The sequence below is a fragment of the Tenrec ecaudatus genome, chromosome 15 (genome assembly GCF_050624435.1).
Source record: "Tenrec ecaudatus isolate mTenEca1 chromosome 15, mTenEca1.hap1, whole genome shotgun sequence".
Classification (NCBI taxonomy): Eukaryota; Metazoa; Chordata; class Mammalia; order Afrosoricida; family Tenrecidae; genus Tenrec; species Tenrec ecaudatus.
The window spans coordinates 12,908,846-12,934,407 of NC_134544.1; positions in this window are offsets into that span (position 1 = coordinate 12,908,846).

Sequence of the window (25,562 nt, forward strand, 5' to 3'; positions counted from 1 at the left end):
CTGGATTGTTCAATGCATTGCTTGGGTTGACCGTCCCTCCCAGCAGCACTGCATCAAAGTTGTCTCTGCTCTTTCTCCTTGTTGCCACTTCTTACTGGCAGGACTTGCAGTGATGGAGAATAAGAGTCATTGTGAACAATCTAACTAATGTTACTAAACAAATGATGTTGAAATAATCAAACAGGAAAAATTACTTTGAAACATTTCAAAATTATTACAACAAACTATTATTTTAAAAATAAAACAGCTTCTGGGCTGTGTACCAATAGACAATGGGCCATACTTGGTGTGTTATTCTGGGTAAACCAGAGAAAGAAATTCATAGAGTGTATAAGAGGTAGTATTATATGAAAGAGCAATTGTGTATTGAGAAGACATCCCAGTCCAGATCAAGTCCATAAGTCCAATATTAGTCCATATGTCGATACTAGTGCATGCATTCCTCTTTAGAATCATGCAGTCATGCAATGGCACAGAATTCTGGAAGAGTACAGGCCAGTGGGTGGTAGGTCTTGTGGATCCAGTGACGGCTCGCTGTTCGAACCTACCAGGGAACAAACTCTGTTAACCCCACCCCCACCCCCAAAAAATGGTAGCCTTGGCAACCCTCTGGGAGTGCTCTATGCTATCTCACAGGATTGCTACGAATCCGAACCAGCTCGAGGCTACACAACAGCACAAGAGGATAGTACTTCAAGTCAGTGAAGGAGGTGATATTGAACGTAGGCACCATCCAGTGAGTTCCAAATTGTTTTACACACACTGCAAAAGGAACTCGGTCTCCGTAAGTGGAAAGCAATGCCTGGTCTTGTGCCATCTTCACAAATGCTACCCCATCTGAGCAAACTGTTACGACGAAGAAGAATTAGTCAACAGTAAGGACATAGAGGGCCGCGATGGGTGAGAACCGCCTCGATGGACCCTAACCATGCCAACAACAAGCTCTGCCAATTACAGGTACAAAACGTGGAATGTGTTCTGGAAAGAAACGTCATTTTTAAAGACTGTAGTCAGAGCTCAGCGCCTTTGTGGTGCAGTATGCTAAATGTTTGGCTATTAACCCAAAGGTTGGCTATTTGAACCCACCACCTCCTCTTTAGGAGAAAGAATTGGCTGTCAGCCTCGGCCAAGCTTTACAGCCCCGGGCACCACAGGAAGCAGTTCTACTCTGGCCTGTAGGGCTGCCGTAAGTCAGAGTGGACTCAATGGCCCAGAGAGAGTAGTTACTGCTTCCTGGTTACCTCTCAATGTGTCCATCTGTCCTTACTATTTATAAAAGACATTTAATAAATACTTAATCTATATATGGAATCCCTCTTTTAAAGCCAGGAAAAGGTTACAAATCATGCTTTCATTTGATGACTCAATACTGGTAAAAACGACAGGAGCCCAGTTGATTAACTACATGGTTGGCAGTTCAAACTCACTAGCTCCTCCTCTGAAGGAATATAAGGCTTTCTGTTTCTATGAAGATTACAGACTCAGGTACCAAAGCAGGGAAGTTCTACTCTGCTCTGTAGGGTCACTATGAATTGGGATTAACTAGATTAGTTAGTTAGTTTGGTTTAGTGCACTGAGCAGATGATACGCAGGCATACAGACTCCAACTTTTAATTGCTAAGGCTGTGTAAACTCTGCTGGGAAATTCTGGCAGCCCTGTATAGTCTCTCTCCTGACTAACCTTGTCCTCTGTGGGGTCCTAAAGAAACCACTCCTCACTTCCACCAACTCCATATTCCAGATATAAGATTATGTCAATGGGTCTTGTGGGCCAGAACTCTAAGAACCCACACTATGGTTCTTCTCACCTCTCTTGTCCCCTCTTACTCTCTTTCTACCAACTCCATTCATCTGAAATCAATAAAAATGCAATCAAAGTACTCCGATAATTATTGGTGATTGGATTGCAACATTCCTATAATAGTAAGCACTCATTGCTTCTGGAGAGTCACTGGCAGTGCAATATTTAAGGACTTAGAGCCTAAGCAACAGTTTGGTGGTTCAAATGACAAGCTGTTCCAAAGAAGAAAGGTGTGGCAGTCTGTTTCCATAAAGACCAACACCTCAGAAACCCCACCGTGGCCACCCTACTTGGTTCTTTAGGGCCACTCTGAATTGAAAAAGACTCTGCAGCAACAGGCCAAAAAAGAAAGAAAGAAAGAAAAAGCAATATCCCCCAACTCAATCCCTGAGTCCCATGAAGTGACTTACAGTGACCTGAGATGCTAGTGTGTTCAGCAGTTTTTCATTTGCTTGAGTAGTGTCTCTCTATTTTGTGCCATAAACATTGCTAGTATTACAGTGAGGATTTCGGGTGGCTTTTCTGAAGTTTATAACTAAATAACATAAAATACCCAGGCTTACCCAAAAATCACCCTACAATTATATTGAAATACATGAGAATTTATCTTTATAAATGCATAGAGGATGAGATCTAGCAGCAGGACTAAATGCAACTATAATTTTGAAGTTGCGATCAGCTTACAGAAAAGTTCAAAATATGTATAACATCTTTATGGTACATGGAAAGCATCTGTAATTTCTATTGCTGATAAAACTGTAAGCACCAGTTATCCCTCTGTGGTCTACTCAGTTACTATTATTATGGATTACAAAATAACTTGTAATCCATAATATTGGAAATGCAGTAGTTGTATGGTTTCTTCTAAGTCCGGGTCTTCTGTCCCAATCCCACCCATGTGGGGTCTGTGAACTTCAGGTTAAGAAATTCTGATCTTGTCCAACTTGATGACAAGTGTCTTAGAGTTACAGACTTTCCAAAGTTCTCACTGTTCTTACAGGCTAACTTACATCTGTAACTAAAATCTACCTGGTTGATCATCCAATTCTCATTGCCCTTTGCTGTCCGGGTTAATGGTGAGCCCCTTCGTGAGAAGCTAGGAGAAGAGTTTGTTGTTCCAGATATTGCGTCACCTTCTGTGTAAACTGAGTATCACTCCAGGCCTTTCATGTTACCAGCAACTTCATCATACTACGGTTTAGAAAACACCTAGTTTTAAAAAGTAAGATAGAAATAATAGTATCAGATGAACAGGGTCAATTTTTTATGTTTGTTTTTTTTTAGATGTAGCTTTGATGTATATTTTTTCTCTCTAAGTCTAAATTTGCTTTTTCTTCTGATTTGGAGGAAGTCCTGGGTGGACTGGCTACTGATTGAAGTTTGCAGTTCACCCAGAGGCACCATGAAGAAATCTGATGATCAACTTCTCAAAAACTAGCCTTTGAACGTCCTATGGAGCCCTACTCTATTCTGACAAAATAGAGACTAAGAGGCATGAGATATTAGTTTATTGTGCCAGCCTGGCTGATAAACTAAACACCTATGCGATTAATTGAAGGGCGAAGAGATAAATGGCTCAGCAAGCCTCACCTTTCTTGTCTCTTCTTCTTTGATCATCAGACCAGTGTGAGGTTGCCTTGCTTGTTCTGTGCCTCAATTTGCAAGCTACACTACCTGTGGGATGCCTAACCTGTGGACTGTGTCACTGTAATTTGAGGTTCCTTCAAGACCTGCTTCACTACACTATTGGAATTTACATCTCTTGAGCTGGGGTCTGACTGTTGGTGAACTGCCTTGTTGGTTGCTGCCTGTGCCGGGATAGCCTGGATCTCTCTACAGAGGACTACCTTGCGGCCCTCAAGACTTGAAGGACTGCCAGTGTCTCACAACTCTCTCATGGGAGTGAGTTGCACTGAGCCTTTTGTACTGCTTTATAATTTAACTGTCCATTTCTTGTATTATATATTTGTATCTATCTATCTATCTATCTATCTATCTATCTATCTATCTATATATATATATATATATATATAATTATTAGCTATCTGATTTTGTCTTTCTGGAAAGCCTGTCTAATACATTTTGGGACCAGGAGTCGGGTGTTGAAATAGCATTACTAGAGTTAAGACTAATCAGGCTGGACAGCCAATTTAAGAAACCCATATGTATGATTTTATTTCTCTAGAACTCCTGGCAGAATCAAATTGTGTTACTACAGGTAGATTAGAGAAACAAATTCAGGGAGACTTATGTATATAAGACCTTTAAATAAAGAGTGGTTGCACATTAAGGAAACATCCCAGCCCAGTCCATAAGTTTGACATTAGCCCATTTGTCTGATACCAATCTATAAAGTCTTCTTCAGACTCACAAAACACATGCAATGACGCCGAATGCAGTATGATCTCAACCCAGTGGCTGGGAAATATTGTGGATCCAGTGGCATTGGAGCATCTTCGTGCTGCTGTGTCTTATCAGCTGCAAGTCTCCCAGGTAGTCAGCTTGTATCTTGCCTCCAGCAAGCTATTATCTCTTCAGCGCCTTCAAATTATGTCATCAAGCTGTGACCTGATTGACAGTCTAAACCACACCTCTTCTGTCGTAGTCTCAAATTGGCTACAGATTATGTAACTACCACAAATCAACTGCAACTGACCCTGATGTGGGCACCTAATATAAAAACACAAATTAAAACTCAATTTACCCTGTGGAAAAGATCCTAGAGCTTAAAGCAAACAGACAATTGGTATCACTAATTAGAAATTTAATTATGAGGTTAGATGAGGGGGCTTCAAGTAGTTCAGAAAAGCATCCCATTATCTTTTTATCCCAGTTTTTTGTAATTCATGTCTTAAATCCTCCTCATAATCTACATCAAATTTTATTTTGTTTGTATTTTTCCTAATGTATTTATTTTGTTTGTATTTTTCCTAATGTAATACTTTCCTTTCTTCTCATACATTCTCTCCAGTTGTCCTTCTGAGCATATCTAAACATATTGCAGTGTCTTTTATTATTAAAATTTTAAAATTGAACCCTTTATTTATTTAAGAGAAGAACATATATCTGACTTAGTTGGCTTCTCAGGTGTTTTTAAGTGCGCCAAAAGTTGAGGAATGAACTTGATATTTTAGACTTAAAGATGTGTTTTAAAAAAAAAGAAGAAAAAGGGAATCATACTTTTGTTTATTAACCAAAATGCAGATTACCTGAAAAGCATTTCATCTATAACAGATTTATACCTCCTTTGGAGAAGTCAAAGGTCCTCATATTGCGATGACGAAGTCTTTATGTAAAATCACAGAGTTCTGAAGGTATATTTGAGTCCCTGGGTGACAGCGACAGTAAATAAACTGACCGATACCTGGAAGGCTGCAGTCTAGATTCCTCCCAGAGCCGCCTGAGATGAAAGGTCCGGTGGTCTGCTTTGTGAAACACCGTCCTTTAAACCTGTGGAGCACAGTCCACGGCTGCTGTGCTTGGGAATGGAAACACACCAATTGCTTTTGATTTTTTTTAAGGTTTTGTTGTTTTATAGGAGCAAGGAAGGTTAGGCACTGCATGTCCTGGTGAAATGTATAATTTGACTGCCATGATTTGGGGATAAATTATATTTAGAATAATATTTTTAGGAAAGCAGCATCATCTTATTTTAATGAGCTCTGTTCACCATGAACTCTTGTAGATTAACTACCTAGGGGAGAAGAAACAGAAGAAAAATCAAACTACATGATAACTACTGACTGGTAATTACTCTTACAAAATTCTGCTTTAAAAAACCAGATGGCTAAGTGTCTTATTGGCTTTTGCATAAAGTATGCACTTGGTGCAACGAGGGCAAGAATTATAAAAGTTCCCATGGGGAGACTGAAGGAATGAAAAAGCTGTGAACCTTAAAGCCAAGTGACAAGTCAACTCTGCTCAGAAGCCAGGCAAAGGGGATGGGTGGTCAGCAGCTGGTGAAGTGGGATGCAGAGTCTGTGCTAAAGTCCATGGTGATTCATCTGCAAATGGCCTGCCAGTCAGCTCCAGTCACCATGAATTCAAGGGGTGCAAGTGTTGGCATGCAGGATGCTGTAGCAGCAGCACTCTCAGCATAAGGGGAAGTGATGGGTGCATAAAAGTCTGCTGGCTAGAAAGTTGTTAATGAGTCCCTGGATGGCTCAAATGGTTCATGCTCTCCCTTAGTAATTGAAAGGCTAGCAGTTCACACACTCACAGGCACCTTGGAAGGAGGACCTGCCCAGCCATTGAAAATCTTGCAGAACACAGTTCTCATGTGATGTTTGTGGTTCATCATCAGTTGTGACAACACTAAGGAAAGTGATAATGACCACTTTCCCTGAGGGAGGGCATGTCACCGGGACATCGTGCATTTTGGATCTCCAGTTTGTAGTCAGCTGGGAGCTAGATTTAGAATGTGTGTGAATAAAACGTTGACAATCTCTCAAAGGCAAAGGTTGCATCCCTCCGACCACATGCAGTGAAATGTACTACCAGGACTGGTTGCGCCTAGGACAGAGAGCAGGTTAGGACATTAAATGTAATCCCTAGCTTGTACAATTCTAGACAAACTTCCCACAGACAGGGTCCCTGTCCTGTTTCCCGTGGTTGTCATTAAGGGTTTCTGCAAGTTTTCCAGATAATAATAATCACATAGCCAAAAAGAGAACCTATGTGCACATCATCAAACGTTCTCCTCCGGGCCTCTCAAAGAGTTTAATTAAAAGTGACATTATTGTTGCCATATTTAGTTGGTAGGTTCGTTCCTAATTTCGGTGCTTTCACATCATTCCACACCCTGCCTACAATCACTGCACTCACTCCTGGTTGCAAAGCTTGTGAAGCCCAAACCTTGTGCCTCAACCAGACCCTTTCTCAGACCAAGAGGCTGTTCTCCTCCATGTTTGTCTGCCCAAAGCCTGTAGATCCTCCAAAGACTAACATGTAGGTTCTGAGTCGGCACATCTCAGACGGGAAAGCTGCTTCTCAGAAGTGGGACAAAGTGAAATGAATCATGGGAAGACCTGGTTATAATATAAAAACATCCAGAATGATGCTGTGAATAGACAAACCACCACTGGATTATGTACTCTAAAAGGGTCACTTTATGATATGCAAATTATATTGCACTGGAGCTATTACTAAAATAAAGTAGACTTGCCATTTACAATTTCAATCTATGCATTGTGGATACTCCAATGCACTTTGGCAGTAAAAACACTACTGATAAAACAATTTCTGGATGACTCTTAAAATCATAAAAGGTAGAGGTCATTCATAAACAATATATGACAAGTAAAACAAAATATCTGCATTTGACAATTGCTGAAGACAAAATGTGTGCATAAGTAAATGTGGTGAAGAAAGTGAATGGTGGCCCACTATCGAAAGGTAGAGTGTCTGGAGTCTTAAAGGCCTCAAGTTACACAAGTGGCCATCAAACAACAAGTCCATATGGAGGAAGCACACCAGCCTGTGCGATCGTGAGGTGTCATCAGGATCGTGTAACAGGGATCAGAGGACCCATAATAGACAAACAAGCAGAAGAACCATATTATTGAGAGTGAAAGGGCCAGACCAAAGATCCAAAACCCATCTGTAGAAAATGAGACATTCCTTCACAGAAGGGTCCCATGGGTCAACCAGAGTGTATTAAAGCACAGATGAAACACACAACATTTCTCTGGTTCCTTGAGGCTTCATCACTCTCCACTAGCATGACCTCAGTCTTGCTAGTTCAGGCTAGACTGGAGCATGTGCACAACTACAGATGAGAGAAAAGAGCTCATGACACATGGAATCCAGGAAGAAGAATGGGAGTAGTGATACCAGGAAGGTAGGGGAAAGGTGGGGAGAGGAGGAGAGAAAGGGAGAACTGATCGCCATGATCAACATCGAACTACACTCCCCTCCCCCAGGGGATGAACTAGAGAAACCATGGGGGAAGGGAGACAGCAGTCAGTGTAATATATGAGGATAATAACAATTTATAATTTACCAAGGGGTCATGAAGGTGGGGGGAGGGGGAAAAAGGAGCTGATACCAAGGGCTCAATAGAAAGCAAATGTCTAGAAAAGAATCGTGACAACATATGTACAAATATGCCTGATACAATTGATGCATGGATTGTTATGAGTTGCAAGAGCCCCCAATAAAATGATCTTTTAATTAAAAACATTGCATTTGAGAACGCTGCAATGTGAGAAACACTAATATCTGATCTCTTACCTGCATCATGTCTTTCCTGACCCCCTGATGTGTGGTAATGTCTCCTTTCTTTGTGTACATATCTTTCTGCATAAAGTGTCTTTGAACTTTCAGTCTAAGAACTATTACAGTGTTTAAGGGACAGAGGAATGTATTGTACCTAGTTACTTATATTAGATATGATTTATTTTTTGCTTATTTTTTTTTCCTTCAGCATTCACCTGCCCTCTTTCTAGTGAGCTCTTCCTCCATTGCATTCCATGCCTCTTTGCTCCTCACTCACTGTACTTCAGCAGTCCCTCAAATCCACCAGTCTCCTTTGACCCTGAGATTGCTGTGGGCCTACTGGATGTGGGACTACTACTCAGATTGAAATGCAAGACCCTGAATTCTGCTCAAAATAGGTCCTCCTTCTGGAAACAGGTCAGGTGAACTCTTCTATGTTGCCAGGTGGACTTTGTCCATGGACTGCACCCTGGGTTTGTTTTACAATGACTTTTCATCTCTCCACATCCATCCATGGAGGAACATTGCTCAGATCCTCAAGAGAAAATCTGATGGAGTTCCTGGAGGTGAGTCCTACAAAATATGGGCCTGTCCCTTTAGACATTGACCCCCACCCCCAGTTTTAAATCTCTAGGTTGTATACACACAAACCCCAGAAATTTATAAAGGTTTTTATCCAAGTATTCTTCACCGGCTTGGGCTGCAACAGCATTGTTCCAGAGAGGCAGATGTTAGATTTGACTTTGTGGATTCTCAGGTTTGCACTGGTGTCTAAAGGTCTCTGAAACCTTGTTTAAAATACAGGAGTCATGCCTCCTAAGCTCTTTACATAGCAAAGTCAAAACCAGAAGCCATCAAAATGTATATCTGCATGTATGCATATCTATCTCTATCTATATATGAATGGTATAGAATTCATACATCTCACAAAATGTTGCTGTTAGTAGGAAAAATTGCTTCATTTCAAGGGTAGGTCACCAATTAGCATGTAAATTGATAATTTTATCTCAAAGAGTGTAATGGCATATGATAATTTTATAAGACAAATACTAGATTGCCGCCTTCCATACTCCATTTATGAAATATTTTGTATTGCATTACTCTCATATATGGTAAAACAATAAAATAAAAATATGCGTATCCGGTGTCTTACAAGTTTCAATCAGTCTTTCAGTCACTCATTTACCAAGTATTTACAGAGGTCCACAAAGGAACCTGTTGGTGATGTAGGACAAACTACGTCAGAATTCAAACTCATCAAGCCCTCTGCACGTGAAAGATGCAGCTATCTGCTCCTGTAAAGGTTTATAGCCTCTGAAATCCTCCAGTGGGTTCCTATGAATTGGAATGGACTGAACTGCAGTGGGTTTGGAAGTTTAATTAGTATTAAATACTAGTTTGATTAGTTTGGTATTGAGTACAGTCCTACAAAGATTATTATAAACACAAAAAGTTCATTTTCCCAAACACCTGAGCGTAGAATGGGGGTGCAGATAAGCCTAAATACTTAATGCAATGACCTTCGCAGAGGGAAATGGTGAAGGACAGACTTGTACTGCGTATACTCCAAGTTCAAGGCAAGAGGAAGTCCATTTAGAAAAACTACGGTTGCTTTCCCTGAAGGATCAATGACTTCCCTCCCCAGAAACCTTTCTTGCAATGGTGTTCTTGCTATTTTGTCACTCAGCTGACATTTTTATCTTTTTGCCATTTAAAAACTCAAAAGAAAAATGTTTTCCATCTGGGATGGTTGGTAGAAGTCCCATTCTCATGCACAATTTGGTGTCTGAACAATAATAATTTTTCTTTTAGCTGAGACTCTGAGGTCTGTCCCAATTTTGGAAACAGATTATTATGTTTTAAAGAGGTTTGGGGAGGTTTGGGTACCAGGGCACTGATATTTTTAACAACTCGCCCCAAATGTATATGCCCCACTGACTTTTGCCCTTTAACACAATAGTCACCACAGAAGCAAGGCCTTTATTTCAGTAATGCCTCCATTGACTGAGAAATAACTGGACCGCCTTCTTTGGAATTGCTTTCAGGCTGGGTGGCACATTTTTCTGAGTATCTAGGGAGGTAGAAAATCTTCACCTTTCAGATTGACTCGGATTTATAAGGATAACAAAAAGCAACTTTTAAGCCAAATAATCATGAGAGAATGAAAATGAACAGGCCAAGTTTAAGAGAAATAAAGTTCCATTTGAAAATAATGTTTTTTAACGTGGCTCAGGAAAACACACCTCTAATAGAAAATGTCAAGGCCGTGGCTCCAAGTGTGTAGTGCACTGTCTGAGAGGATTGAGCTTTCTATGGGCCAGCTTGCTGCCATTGATGCACTTTGAGACTTTCAAACAAAAACAATACAGCTTTTGAAGTAGAATCCTTTTGTCCAAATTGGAGCACAAGTCTTCAGGTTTAACAGATTGCAAGCCTAAGGTTAAAGCACACTACATTCCCCAAATTAGATAGGTCTCAGTAAAACCAAACTCACCAATTTAAAAGTACAGTGAATACTTCGTTCCTTCCACTCAATATGTGGTTCATGACATAAAACTCTCTTCCCCCCTTTAATCCCTACCACAGTGTTGAGTAATCTCATGAACATTTATTGTGTGGGCCGAGCAGCTTACAGAGGGGCGAGAAGAACCATGCCTTACTCTCTTGGCAGGTGCGTGGCTCTTCCGAGGCCACAGTGAAGACGGAGGTGGGAAGATGAGCGTAGGATTGATGAGCTCAGGGTGGACACCATGCATGCTTCTCTGGAGTTGTATCTGGTGGGCATCTCCGCACTAGAGACAATAAAAAGTGATGGATTTCCACTCTCTATCACTTCTGGTAAGATAAATTTGGAACAGAATCGGGATGTAATTGAGATCGATACTGGGTGCTGGGAAATTGTTCAGAGGATCTTGCTGACTGATGGAGAGCAAGGGCGAGTCCACAAGGACCTCCCCCCTGTCAAAACCTCCTGGGTCTGTCTCCATCCTTCAAATGAGAAGAGAGTGGGCAAGAGGAGCCAGTGTCTCTCCTTAGAAAGTGCCTCTCAGCTTGCAATGGCCAGGCTCCCGTTCGATGTAAGCTGCTCTCTGTGTGCCATTTCGTGTGACTTTGCAATGTACACTCTAGGCTCCAATGAGGATGTCTGGGTAATACCCTACGCCTTGAACTGTCACACTAGTCAAAACAGAATGACATTCTACAAGAAACCCTCTAGGGTCGCTGTGAGTCAGACGCGACACAATGGGAGGGAGCTTCTGGCAAAGAAAATCCTCTTGGTGGAGAATATGATGAATGATAACTCCAACAGTTAGTCTGCGCTTACCATGTGGCAGACGCTCAACTCATTTAATCCACATGTCTTACAAACAAAATCAGCCCGGATTCTCTGTGAATCCATAGCAGCACACAGCCACTCACTGCCATCGAGTCAGGGTGGGCTCATAGTGACCCTACAGGACAGGGTCATTGTGGTAGTTACAAAATCTGCCGTCAATTTGAGGATTTGGAGTAAACGGGCAGAGTTTAGCCTGTTAATCCGGTCATTGCTTGATGACCTCATTTGGAGACACGAAGGAGATAAAAAGCTCGCTGGAGGCAGGACAACGGTTCACTCCCTGTGAGACGTTTCTGACAAGAAGCCACATGAAGATACCTTGATGCAACCAGAGCCGTGGAAGCTGGAGGAGCCACATGGAGATCCCTGCCAACGCTGAGGTGTTTCCAATGCCTCTGGGTCCACAAGACTTCCCACCCACTGGCCTGTGATCTTCCTGCATTCGGTGTCATATGCAATGTGTTGCCTGAGTCTGAAGAGGACTTTATAGACCGGTACTGGACATATGGACTAATAATGGACTTTTGGACTTGATCTGGACTGGGCTGGGATGTTTTCTCAATAATCAATTGATCTCGTATACAAAGTTCTTTCTTCTACACATGTGCGTGTTTATAATTTGTTGCTCTAGTATACCCGGACTAACACAGTAGCACTACCCTTCACGTTTCTGAGACTGTAACTATTTTGTGGGAGTATAAAGCCCTGTTTTCCTCCTGCCGAAGCTGGTGGGTTTGAATCGCTGACCTTGCAGAATACAGCCCAGCGTGTGGCTCCCCACACCACCTGGGCAGAGTTTAGAACTAAACCAAACCAAACCGCAACACAACAGGAACCATGAGCAACCTCGTCCCCATTCTCACAGTTCATAAGCAGAGAAACTCAAAGGCAAGTACAGGCAGGTGGATGTCGGAGCACTTTCCCAAAGAGAAAGTGTGGGGCCTGAAAGACTTCGAGGTGTTCCCCAAAAGCCATCACTTCTGCTTCCTACATACGGGAAAGTGTTTGCATCTCTGTAAATGAGTTTACTGGTTACACTCCAAGTGTGTCTGCCTTAGACAAGCTCAAGCACGGAACCTGCTTTCTTGTTGGTGAGATCAGGACATATTGCTCAAGTAATCTGGTTATTGGTATCCCGAGAGCAAAGGATTTGGCTCATTGCCATGAAGTAAGTTGCTGAGTTCTGAGCTCAGCAAGGCATTGGCATTGCCTTCAAAGGAGTGAGGGCCGTGTTTTCTGCTCCCTCTCTGCTACCTCCCCTCCTTTCCTGAGATTTTCTTTGATCTCAGGCTAACATCAGAATCTGGCTTTCTAAAAGATTCCAAGTAACTTTCATTTTCTCTCAGCTGCCTGAGGTGCAACAGCTTCTGCATCTTACGTGAAAAAAAATTATTTTCTGCCTAAAAATAACTTCAACTTCAAATGCCCCCTGCAAAGAGGTGGAAATGATTTATCTTGAACTCCAGGAAAACAACAGAAGGTAATTGCATGGGTGAGCCATTACCTGCAGCCCGGGAGTCAGGCAGTAAAGTCATTACTGACTGGCAAAGGCAGGCAACATCATTTCCTGCTCTGACATTGCAGGAGAAGATCAGGGTGCCCACAGGACCATTTGGGCCATCCACTCCCTGTTTCAATGACCAGACCTAACCACATGGGCCAGGACTTGGATGTGCCCTGGTGGGCTTGCCCTCTTGTGGTTCTCACCTTCCTCCCATTAAGTCTAAGAGCAAGGAGTGCCTAAACAATGGATCTTCCTGTTCCTCAGTTAAAAATGAACTTGTTTCAGGGGAAATGCATAGGTTACCGCAAATAGTGCTTTCAGTTCTTGGTGACATGAACACTTTAGAGGAAAAATGTGGCAGATGGTATGATGGGCTTACCACTGCATTAGTACCTGTACATGGTGAACACTTACTGTATATTAAATTGAAACAAAACAATGAATTAATTTGGACTTACATCTTCTCTTGCTCCAAAATGTTTAGAATGTCCAGATACTCCAGGGCTGAAAAGTTCATTGATTCAGTAGTCTATTTTCCTGCCAAGAATAATACAAGATTCCATCTATTTTTTAATTTGGTTAATGACAAGTCAGTGTGCTAATGCTAGATATCACACGCTTTAGGATTTTTAATCTTATATTCCCTTTTCTCTGCAGGGGAGATTCTAGAGATGGATTCCCTCCAGGAACGTCCATATTTCTTCACTACATCGTCTTCTGACCCTGTTATTCCCTTGGTATTTAAAGTTTTTAAAAGTTTTTACTGCATTCTTTCCTGCAGAATATATCGTTACATGCTATGGAGTCAATGCTGACTCATAGTGACTCCCTGTGGCTTTCTGAGACTATAACTGCTGAGGAAAGTAGAAATTCCAGTCTTTCTCCTTTGGAGATGCTGGTGGTTTTGACTTGTCCACTGTGTAGATTGAAGCCCAATGTGCAACCAAGACACCATCAGAAACAATAGGTATATAGCCCTAATTGAAGAATTGTATAGCCACTATCAAAAACAGCATGTCGCTTCCTTAAACAAATACTTTAAGATCCTGCCATCTCTCTATTTGGTATATACTCTAAGGAAATAAAGAACAATATAGGAACAGATATAAGTGCTCATGTTTATTGTAGCAATTGCTATAATAGCAAAAAGATAGAAGTAATCAAAAATCCTGTCTGTGGAGGAACAGATACGTAACTTCTTGGTATATACGTACAATGGAATCGCATATATTCTTTTTTTTACAACAAGACAATCACAACAACAACAACAAACAAACAAACCAATGATCCAATGCTGTCTTTTGAAATAAATTATTCTGGGAGGAGGGGCAGGTGTCCACTTAGTATTTGGGATTATGTCCGACCCCCCAGACCGCTTCACTGGTTCCCTACTCCATGCCAGCATGTTGCACTCACATCTTGGAGCACTGAGTTGAAGTCTGGTCGCCCGTTCCCTGTGGCGATATAAACAATACCCTCCCCTTGGGCGGGTTAGTGCCCTTTGCCCCTGCTACCCATTTCTTTTTTATTGTTATTTTTTTCCTTTCCCCACCTCCTTTTTAGTTGTCCACCATGTGTATCCCTGTGTTTGATCTGGTCCCTGCCAGATGAAGCTTTCTACACCCAGTTTACTGTAACTCAGAAGGGACTTGATGTCAGTGAGTTTGTTTTGTGGGTTTTTTTTTTTTTCTGTGTGTATTTTCTTTTCTTTTTCTTTAGAGCATTATAATTTGAATCGCACTCACTCACAATCGATGGGACTCATTGTGACCCGAGGACTGGGTGAGTTTCTGACATTGTATCTATTTACAGGAGTAGAAAGCTCTTTCTTTCTCCTGCGGAGTGGTTGGTGGTTTCTAACTACCTACCTTCCAGGTCCCAGCTCGTTTCAACTTGAATCTGGGTCTCTCTAAAAGTCTTGTAGATATTCATTCAGTAAAAGGCTTACTAACCACCGACTGTGTCCTAGGAACTAGTGGCCACAAGACAGGAGTCTTTGCTGAGGGCCGACAATGGACACACCGAGATAAGGAGGAGCTGCTTACTTGGGGCGGCCTGGAAGGAGGAGTTGCAGCCAGCTATGGTGGGATGGTGGAGGCCAGAGGATTCCCAGTGGATGAAGCAGTTTGTGAAGGCCCTGCTGAAGCTGCGGGCCACCGACACCCAGGCCACCAGGGCCCATATCGGCTGGAGGCCACGTGTGTGCCTGTATTCCCAGAACCGCTCCCCTCCGACACCACCGAACCAGCTCCTGCTGCCAGCCAGGGAACAAGTCAGCATGGCAAGACTGGGCCACCACAGTGCTGACTCGCCCCAGGGGTCCCTGCTCCTGCGACTGTCACCGCCAGGTCAGGCCCTCTGGCTGCAGCAACCACAGGCGTGGGCGCATGTTTCGGCAGGTCCAGGCCGGCAGGAACTGCGTGCTGCTTCACCTGTGCTGCACCGCTCCGAGGCTGCATTGCTCCTGCTCGCTGAAAGTGACCACCGCGTGACATTCACACCCTAAGACACAAAGGGCTGTCACTGCCCTTTGAGTGGGTGCCCCGTGAAGTCGGGGCCTCAGTGACAGGCGCTCAAACACTGGATGGGTCCCCAGAGGCTGCTGGTGACCACGTTTTCCCAAACCGCTGTATGTACTGTCATAGGAGCCCTGGTGGCGTTGTGGGGAAGCGTTAGGCTGTGATCTGCAAGGTCAGCAGATCGAAGCCAGCTGCCACCCCGCCAGAAAAAAATGCGGCTTCTACTCCCGTAAAAACGCACAGTCTCAGAAGTCACAGGGGCATTTCTACTTCATCTTAGGGTCGCAGTCAGTCAGCATCCATTAGATAGCAGTGAGATTCACTTTGCTCATCCGCTAACAGGTTGTAGTTCAAACCACCATCCACGCAGAGAAAGGTGTGACAGTGTGCCAGAAGACAATTCTAGTCTGTCCAAGTGGCTAAGGCTAGCAGGTGGTCCGTTTCGACTCATGGCCACTCACCCACGACGGAATGGAACGGTACCCATCTCAAAACTGTTGGGTTGAGTCCGCTATGGTAGCCACAGTGTCTGAGGCTCCTGAGGGTCTTTCTCCTTTTCACTGATACTACCAAGCGTGACCGCCGCCCGTCTGTCACTTTGTCGTCCTGCAGTGACTTCTGTGTTGCTGTGATGCTGGAAGCTAGGTCACTGGTCTTTCAAATGCCAGCAGGGTTACCCAAAGGGAACAGGTTTCAGCGGAGTTTCCAGATTAAGAACAGACCATGAAGAAGAACTTGGCTGCCCACTTCAGACCTCATGCAGAGCTTGGAAAACGTGTCCATCACTGAAGGCCTCCTGATGGCCATGATCTTACCAACCAGGTCCGTGCATAGCGCCTCACAACATGGGCAAACCTGGATGATATTAAGCTCATCCAAAGTAGTCAATCTCATAAAGATAACTATTTCAAAATGCCATTATTGCCCATTAATAAATGGTTTTCCCATCAAGGAATAAGACTATTCAGTCGTTGATGGGGCCAGGAAAGGGAGAGGTGGCTTCTAGGGGAAGGACAGGAAAGGGATGGAGGGAGGATGGAGGGAAAGAAATAGAAGCAGTAAGAACATACACGTTGGTTTCCCCTGGATTCTTTACCCAGCAGACCTCCACACTGGTGCCAGTGGTGAGAAAAGGAGGACAAGTAACCTTGAAAATAATGTAAGTTCTTTTGTGACCCGGGGGCTAGTGTCAAGCAAATGAAAACAAAGAAACGGTAAAATCTGAAAACCCCCGAAAGGTGACATATTTCACTAGTAAATTTCTTTACAATGATTCATCGCAAGTCATGGAGCAAGTCATTTAACCTCTCCAGGACTCCATTTGCTCTCCTTAAAAAAAAAAAAAAAAGAGGTCTGTAATGCATATCTCTGGTCCTGTCAGCCTAACTCTCAATGATGACTGTCCAAATACATTATGAATTAGATGGTGATGTCAACTCAGAGCCTAACCATCACCTCAAATACTATGTCAACTTTCTTGCAACTCTAATTGGCTTGACTTTGAAAATGGAGCCAGCTTATGCATTTGCCACTTAGTAAAGCCCTTATTTATTTTAAGTTAATTCCTTCTCCACACAGTGACAATGACTGAGGCTTTGTCTTGTTTACTTTGGACATATAATCAAGAGGCTAGTCTCTAGCAAAAGCCATCATGCTTGTTGAGTAGACAATCAGTGTTTTACAAAGATGACCTTCCCGGAGACGGACTGAGGCAATGGCCGATGGAAGAGTTCCAACACTACAATTGTGACGATGATACAGGATTGAAGAGTGTTTTTGCTGTTGTCCCTAAGGTCACTGTGAATTGTAGCCAATTCAATGGTACCTAAGAACAACAGCCAGAAGTTCTGGTATGTATTGTGCTGCGATTCCAAAAGGGAAAAGTTTGAAACCAGCCGCCACTCCCTGGGAGAATTATTGGACTTTCTATTCCTGTAAACAGTTGTCATCCCAGAAACCCAAAGGACAGTTCTACCCCGTTCTATAGGGTCTCTATTAATAGCATCAACTCTATGGCAGGGGATAGTGAATTTTTTAAGTTAATAACAACAGGGTGATTCAGGCAAGTATTCTCTGGTAGATGCAAATTTAAGTCAGGGAAAGAAAAATACAATATTGCTGTGAGCATAGCTTCTGAAGTCAACCTGAGGTCATGGTCTCAGACCACTAATTGCTTCTGTAACCTTGAGAAAGTTATTCGGTGTGTCTAACTCAAGAGTGAAATACAAAACATAATGATAGCCTTCCTGTTAGTGGGATTGAGTGGGGAAGTGAATTTAAAGTACCTGGTGAGAACTCAATCAACCCCAGCAATCACACTGTGATGGATAGCACCTAGGAATTCATCTTTTGGTTAAGTCAGGAGACACAACGGGTCTGTTCTACCCCAGCCTATTACTCTGACTTCTCCTTGGAGTGTATGCACTGCATTCATTTAAATACAAACAACTTTGATAGTTTGCTTAGATGTAAACCTCATCCATAACAATAAGTGGGTGGAAAACAAAAGCTAATCATTATTGCTACTCACTTAGTCTTCATTTGTTTTCACAAAACTTATTTCTGTGGATGTAATTTTTTTAGCTTTTCTATAGTGAAATGGATCAATTTTACAAAGCAAATCAGTCTTCCATTCATCAATTCATACACATGTCATTTCAATTCCTTAATTTCAATCCCTACATTGGATTTAGGATTTACATAAATGTTTCTAAGAGAAATAGATATCTTGGGGAGAAAGAGAGAATATGAAATGACTTGTTTTTAATAATTTTTCTAAAATGACATATTCAAAATATGTTGCTAAAGGGGTAACATAGTTATGTCAACAATAATCTTCCATGTATATTTCTCTAAATAGAGATACAGGCTATGTTAGGATGATTGACATGGAGAAGCAAAGACTAGGGACTCCTGAGCTGTGGTGGATTCTGTTTTACCCAGTGGTCTTTTTGTCATTGACCAGAGATCTTGATGTCTCCTTGCAATGGAGCTGGTCAATCATCAAACTGTTATTAATTTCTGAACTAACTGGAGTGTTAGTTAACACTGGAGTGTTAATCAAATTTCAGAGGGGGTGCCATTAGCATAACAGTTATGCACTCAACTGCTAAACTAAAGGCTGATCAGTCAAACCCTCTGACCTACCAATCTGGCCCCATAAATACAATCACTTAGGAAACCCCATGGGGCAGTTCTCCTCTGTCCTATAGGATTACTGTGAGTCAGAATCAACTCAATGGCACCCAACAATAGCCACTACCAAAGTGACATGTAAATTTAAGAGTTACTCGTGGAATATGCCTTCCAGAGCATTAGAATCAATTTTTAAATCATCTAATATAAAATTCTGGAAATAAAGACATAAAAACCAAGATTTCTACCTCAGAGAATATTAAAACATTTTCAAGATGGAAGACAGTAGGAAAGTGATGTGATAGCCAGAGTTTGAATGAAGTGGGATAATGAAAAAGACAAGGAGGGTATGATTACAATGCATGGCAGACAAGGATGTCCACCCATGTAATATGATTTAATTCTCAGGAGAACCAAACATCCAGCTTTCAAATGAAGAAGTTAATATTATGATAACAACACAACAATAGCAACAAAAAACTTTAAACATTGTGACACAATATCTTTAACTGTGAACTCATAAAATAGAATACAAACATACACAGAATCTTGGAATTCCCCCTAATGCATCCTTCAGAACTGGAAGTGAGCAAGGAGAGGCAATGAGTAAAGAAGACCATAACTAGGTGTCTTCAGTAACAACAAGAAAAAACTGTGTATGTAACAAGTGATTCTAAGGTTCAGGACTTGCAGATAAATCACCAGCAATTGCTGAGTATTAAATATGTACTTTGACCCAATGCTTATGTTCTTGGGAAGCAAAATGAAATGACTCATTCTTTTTAGTCATTTTAGAGCTTGCATTCTAAATTTGAAAATAAACTAGTGACAAACTTTGTTGTAGCATTCAGACAGTAGTATGCAGATTTCAACAGAAACGGTGAAGAAAAATTTGAAATCTAGCTGGCAGGTAAGGGTTTACTGAGGAGATGATATTTGGCATAAACTTTAAAGAATGACCACAATTTCAATAAATGTAGAAGAAGATGAATTATATATGCTAAAAGTGAGGAGGAGTTAAAGACAAAATAAAAGATGAAACACTTCAGTATGGTTTTCAAGTTGATGTAAAAACAAATAAACAACAACACAACAAAACCCCAAATCCTCAGACCTGGACCAATAAAAATACAATTAAAGGAGAGAAGATGGAAGTTGTCAAGGATTTCATTTTATTTAGGTCCACCATTAACATTTATGGTATTAACAGCCAAGCCATCGAAGGTTGGATTGACTTGGTGGAATCTGACACACAAGATCTCTGGGAAGTATTAGATACCAAATAAGTCACTTTGAACACTAAGAGGAATCAAATCCAAGCTATGGTATTTTAAATTGTCCCATATGTATATGAATGTTGGACAACAAACAGAGTTATACCCCGGAAAAATTGATGCCCTTGAATTATGATGTTAATGAAGAATATAGAAGGCATAATGGATTGGCATGGTTGGTAGTTCAAACCTACCAAGGTCTCTAGAGGAGAAAAATGAGGCTGTCTCCTCCCATAGAATTTATAAAGTTTCAGAAACCCCATGTGGCGTTCACTCTGTTTGGAGTGGATTTGATGGTATTGGGTTAAGTGATTGCCAAAGCAAGCAAATCTTTTTCAGAGGAAGTCCAGCCCGCAGGCTCCTTAGAAGTGAGGATGGCACACTTTGTCGAACATACTTTGCCCATGTTAACAGGAGAGAGCATTCCCTGGCAAAGACCATCATTCTTGGTAAAACAGAGGGGAAGGGAAAGAGAGGGAGCCTCAAGAACATGATTTGACACAGGGACTTCAGCAATGAGCTCCAACACAGCAACAATAAAGAGGATGGCACAAGACAGAGTAGTGCTCGTGTTCTGCTGCAATCAGCGTTGATAAGCGCCAGAACTGGCGCAATGGAACCTAGCACAACAGCAGAAAAGGAAAGGAAAAGCGTGCGCTCAATTATCCCCGCATAGCATAACAAGATAGTTTCTGGAACAAATACTGCATTAGTGTAGCTAGAGTAAAGTGTATAGGGAGTTAACAGATCAAAAATTGGAAATGAAATAGGAACTGTAAGTTATATTTAGAGATAAGCAGTAGAGTGAGTTGCTCATACCTGTGACAGACAAACAGCAGTGTCAGAGACACACTTAGGAAGTGATTGCTATGATTTCTGTCCCCAACATTGGATCAAAATCTTGACTCTGGTAAATGCTCATGGAATTAAGAAGAAGAGATAGGGACATATTTTAAAAGCAAACTCACCTAACTTTGGTGCTAAATCAAGTAGTGCATTTGAGAAAGAGAGGGTAAGATGGCTGGAAAGATTCTGCATTGTGGGAAGTGGGCTATGAGCTGATTCAGGATATAGGAAGGAGAAACCAGGAGAAGAGTTAGTTGGGTTTGGAACTTTTGCAAGGAGATTTTTCACATTCAGAATGGACAGTGAGAACTCCGCATTCTGAGCCACACTGTATTCAAGATTACCCATATTAAAACACATTAGGCTGGGTTTTCTAGAGAAGAAAAGCCAGTGGCATTTGTTTGAATCTAGAAAGATATTTATAAAGATAAATGTCTCACACAGTTGTAAAAGTGGCTAAATCCAGTCCAGGTTACATGTGTGAATCAGACATACAGAAAAGACTTCTCCTAATTTTTGTAACTGCAGAGGCTAACGCATATGGAGCAGGAAGATGACACAGGAAGAGTGCAGGCTGGGGATGGACAGCTGAATAAATCCGAGATCACCTCCATGAATTCAAGGTCCGCAGTCCGCTGATGGCTCCTGGCATTGGCAGGTGTTTGAACAGGAGGTCGAAGAACCAGATACAGGATCCAAATCTAGCTGAAATTAGTTTACCTAACTTCCATACACAGTCAATTTATATGAAAGAGCCAGCAACACCCTGAATGAAACTTCCCTCAATTATACCAACACAGTGATCAGACTAAGGTGATTTCTTCTCCACACTGCTGCTTGGTTGCTTTACAGAAGATCCCATCATGAAGTTGACCACAAATGATCCATCATATCATGGGGAAATCTTGACCCACCCAAACTGATATAAAATCTAACTATCACTAAACATACAATTCAACAGTTTCTGTGGGTACCATTTAATGACATTAATTACATTTTCAATTCAATTATTCCCTGAAACCCTAAGGTTCCTATCTAACCCTTCAAGAAGTCCTTATTTAGTTTTATCATTTTGGTTTAAAGTGTAAAGAGTATCTCAGAGAAATAGCACCAGGTCTCATCCAGCCTAAAGGTGTCAGGAAATCTGCAGTCCATGAATATTTGACATTTTGTTCAGCATTTTCCTCAGTGTGATCAGGATTCTTCTATAGGGTCTTTGATCAAATGTTTCCGTAATGGCAGTCAAGCACTGGCCTGTTCTTCTGGTGGCGAGGCAAATGAAACACTTCATTGTAAATGGATGAGTGGGGAACAGAATTAGATTGAAGGCTTGGCCATACTCAGCAGAGCCACAGCTCTCAAGTCAAGTACAAAGTGGGTCACCTCCTTTGTAAGACACCTGAAGGTAAATTAGGTTGCAGGCTACAGGAAGGAAATATTTTAAAAGCAAAATAAAGACTAAAAATAAGCAAATAGAAATACCAAATATACTTCTAATAGCAGTAATGAAAATACATGATTTTAATGGTGGGTAATTTAAGTATGTATTGGAGGTGATACACTTGATTCTTAGATATAGAGTTTTCCTACAAGATTAACTGGGAAAGAAAGATTTATAAACAAATATCACAAAATTAGAATTATTAATTTGAATAAATATGAGCAATTACAGTGATTTTTCACATGTATCTCAAAAATATAAGAAATGCAGTTTAATACTAGCCTATGTAGTTCTTGGTATAAGGAAAATGTACTTTCTTTATGTGCTTATAAAAATGTGTTTATACCGCTAGTAATTTAAAATTATGATACTACATGCAACAGCTATTATCGCAATACATGATTTCAGTCTACCAATAATTAAATAACACTCCAAGTTATTTTAACACTTCTGTCATGACTTCTGTCATGTATTTCTAAAATAAATTAAAACCTCATCTTTCTTCTTTATTATTTGAAACATTTTCTGAGAAGATTCCCAAGAGGCATGTTGGAGTCAGGATGCACTGTTCATTTCTATCTCTCTCTTTAAATGTTCTAGGTAGTAGGCAAATAACAGTAATATATAAAAAGAAGACCGTTTTCCCACAATGCAATCAATTCAAGATCGTGTTCTGTCAATGATTTAAAAAGTGCTTTGTTTATCGTGTGCAATTAAAGTGGGAGTAAGTTTGGGTATTGGTCTTTGCAGGGTTCCAGTCTGCGCTTGGAAATAAATACAGTGGCAAGTATGTCCATAGCATTATCATCCCAATTAAAGTTAATACATTAATGATCACCTTATAAATATTAATATGCTCATTAGTTCACTTTGGCAATAGTTACTTTTCATACCTGTGTCATTTCCTACCCTAACAGAAAGAAACGACAATGTCAGCAGGGGTAGCTGCGTGTGACAGGTTAATGCTCACTGAACGTGCCTCTTCACTTGTTTTACCTAAGTTGAGGGAAACTTTTTTTAAAGTTTTAAATATAAAGGAAACACTTTAGATATTAAATAAGGTTCCTTGGACTCTACATAGGATGGCTTATTCCATTTAAAATTCTGCATGTTTTCTCCAAATAATAAGAAAAAATTTAAATTATATGATCCTGGTAATATGTTACTAACAAAATGGAAGTAACAAATTAAGGAAGACATCTAGGCAATGAGAATGCAGAGTATATAGAGACAATGAGAATGCAGAAGAAAGGAAAGAAGGTAGAATATACTGAAAGGGTGAAGGTCACCATAGAAACAAGATAAGCATTTAATTTCCTCAGAGTTGTCCTCTGTGAGCAGAGTGGTGGACCTTGGGTTCTTTATTTTCTTTGATGCTTGTTTACCTCCCTTAGTTCAGAACTCGAAGAGTTTTATTTTGCAGCTCCAATGTTTTCCCGTGAGCAGCTCAGCGGTGACTCCATCGAACTCTCAAACCCTTATAGTCCATTTATTGTCTTTTCCTCCTGGCGCACAGCCTGGGGGCTATCTTTCTAGCTACTGGTTGAATATTTCCACAGGAAGAAGTATATGATCCAGATAAGGAAAGTGGATGAAATCTCGGGTCTGTTTTTTCCCTAATGAACTACAGGATCTGGTGAAGAAAAAGCAATCAAGGATAAACTTTATTTTAGTGAAAGTAAAGTTGGAATGAGCAAACAGATGTTGGGAAATAAGATACGTTGTGAGATCTACTTGGAAATGTCAAGCAGAGAGACCCAGAGATAAAGGAGTGAATGAAGATCCATCTACCTAAAGCCTAAAAAAACTGTTCCTCATCCAAATAAGTGAATCACAAATATGTCAGGCACTACTAAAACACTAATATAAATTATTCATTAAAATATCATTAACCCTTTACCCCACAGCGTAAAATATTTATTTTATAATATGTATTTAATATTCATGAAATCAACAAGTTATTGACCATTTAGAACTGTGGTAAATACTTTATGTGTATCATTGAATCATCATAGTCGTAGTACACACATGAAATAAGTAATAATGACAAGTTATGGATGAAGAAAACAGCCTCGAGAGCGTAGCAGGTTCCACATTGAGCTGCTGACTTAAAGGTTCGCAGTTCAAATCCAGCACCTTCTCTGGGGTTTAAAGATGAGGCTTTCTACTGTATAGCCTTAGAAAGCCACAAGGGGAGTTGTACTCTGTAAAGGGGTTTCTATGAGTCACAATTGACTTGATAACAAAGAGATAAATAAGGAATTTAAACCAATAGAGTTGAACTGTCTAATGTCCCCAAAAATGGTAGTACATATAATCATACAATTGGTACCTACTCTTCACTTATCAAGTATCTACTTCTCTGACACTGGGCCTTCAAAAACATAGTGCAAAAGTCCACTCTCAAGCTATTTTGCATAGTAGTGACATCCAAGTTGTATCAAACTTTGAGTTGCAAAGAGAGAATAACACTGGTCGTGATGGTCAAGGTTATTTATATCTTAACATCCTTGGAAGATGATGTATGTGGCAGTAATGATGTAACTTGAAATGTATATAATGATATCATCTAACAGTTATAAAATAATGTAGTCATCTTCCATTTTTGCCTCAAACATATTCATTTCACATAAAGGCCTGATCTTTGGAATCTAACCATGTTGATAAGTAAAGAATGGAGCATGATCTCAGAGTCCTTTAAGTCAGAAGTTCAAGTTGGTTCCGCAGGTTACCTGCTGTTACATCTCACAAAATCCAATCAAGTCGTCTACTGGCTGGGCTCTTATTAGGAGCTTATGGAGAAAATCTCCTTCCAAGCACATTCTGGTTGCTTACTGAACTCAGGTCTTAACTGCTGTAGAGTTGAGAATTCAGTTTCTTGGTTTATTATTGACTTAGTGGTCCTCAGTTTTTGGGGAATACCCTCCCACCTTCCCATCCCTACTCCTTGTCTCAGGGTCTCCTTCTTCCATGTTCAATGCTAGCAACTGTGAGTCGAGCCCTTCACAATTTCTCCATATTCTGACCTCATCCAACTTTGTTTCACCATTCTGCTATAAGGTGATTAGAACATGACCATTTCAAAGTCAAACCCTTAATGACAACTGGAAACCCACCTAACAACAGCAGCCGGGTTAAAGTAGGTGGTCATTCGGGAGATTGTCATTCTAAGGGCTTATCCTCAGTGTTCTTCCCGAGGCTCCTTCCTAATACAACTTCCAGGCTGTCCTCCTCGTTGGTCTTTATCACTCCAAGGTTAAGCTTTCCGTTTACCTTGGTCTACACAAAAGTGCTTACATCGCTTCAGACTGCATAAGAGTAGAAGCAAGTATCTGCAATGATTTTTCCCAAAGTCCGTATATTTAATTAATGGACCTGGTCCCAGAGAGCTGGTTTAGCTAGCTTAAGTGTCCACTCCACCCCAATCTCAGAGGGACTGAATAAGAATAAGTCCCTAAATTTCAAGAATCACGTAACATTAAAATGAAG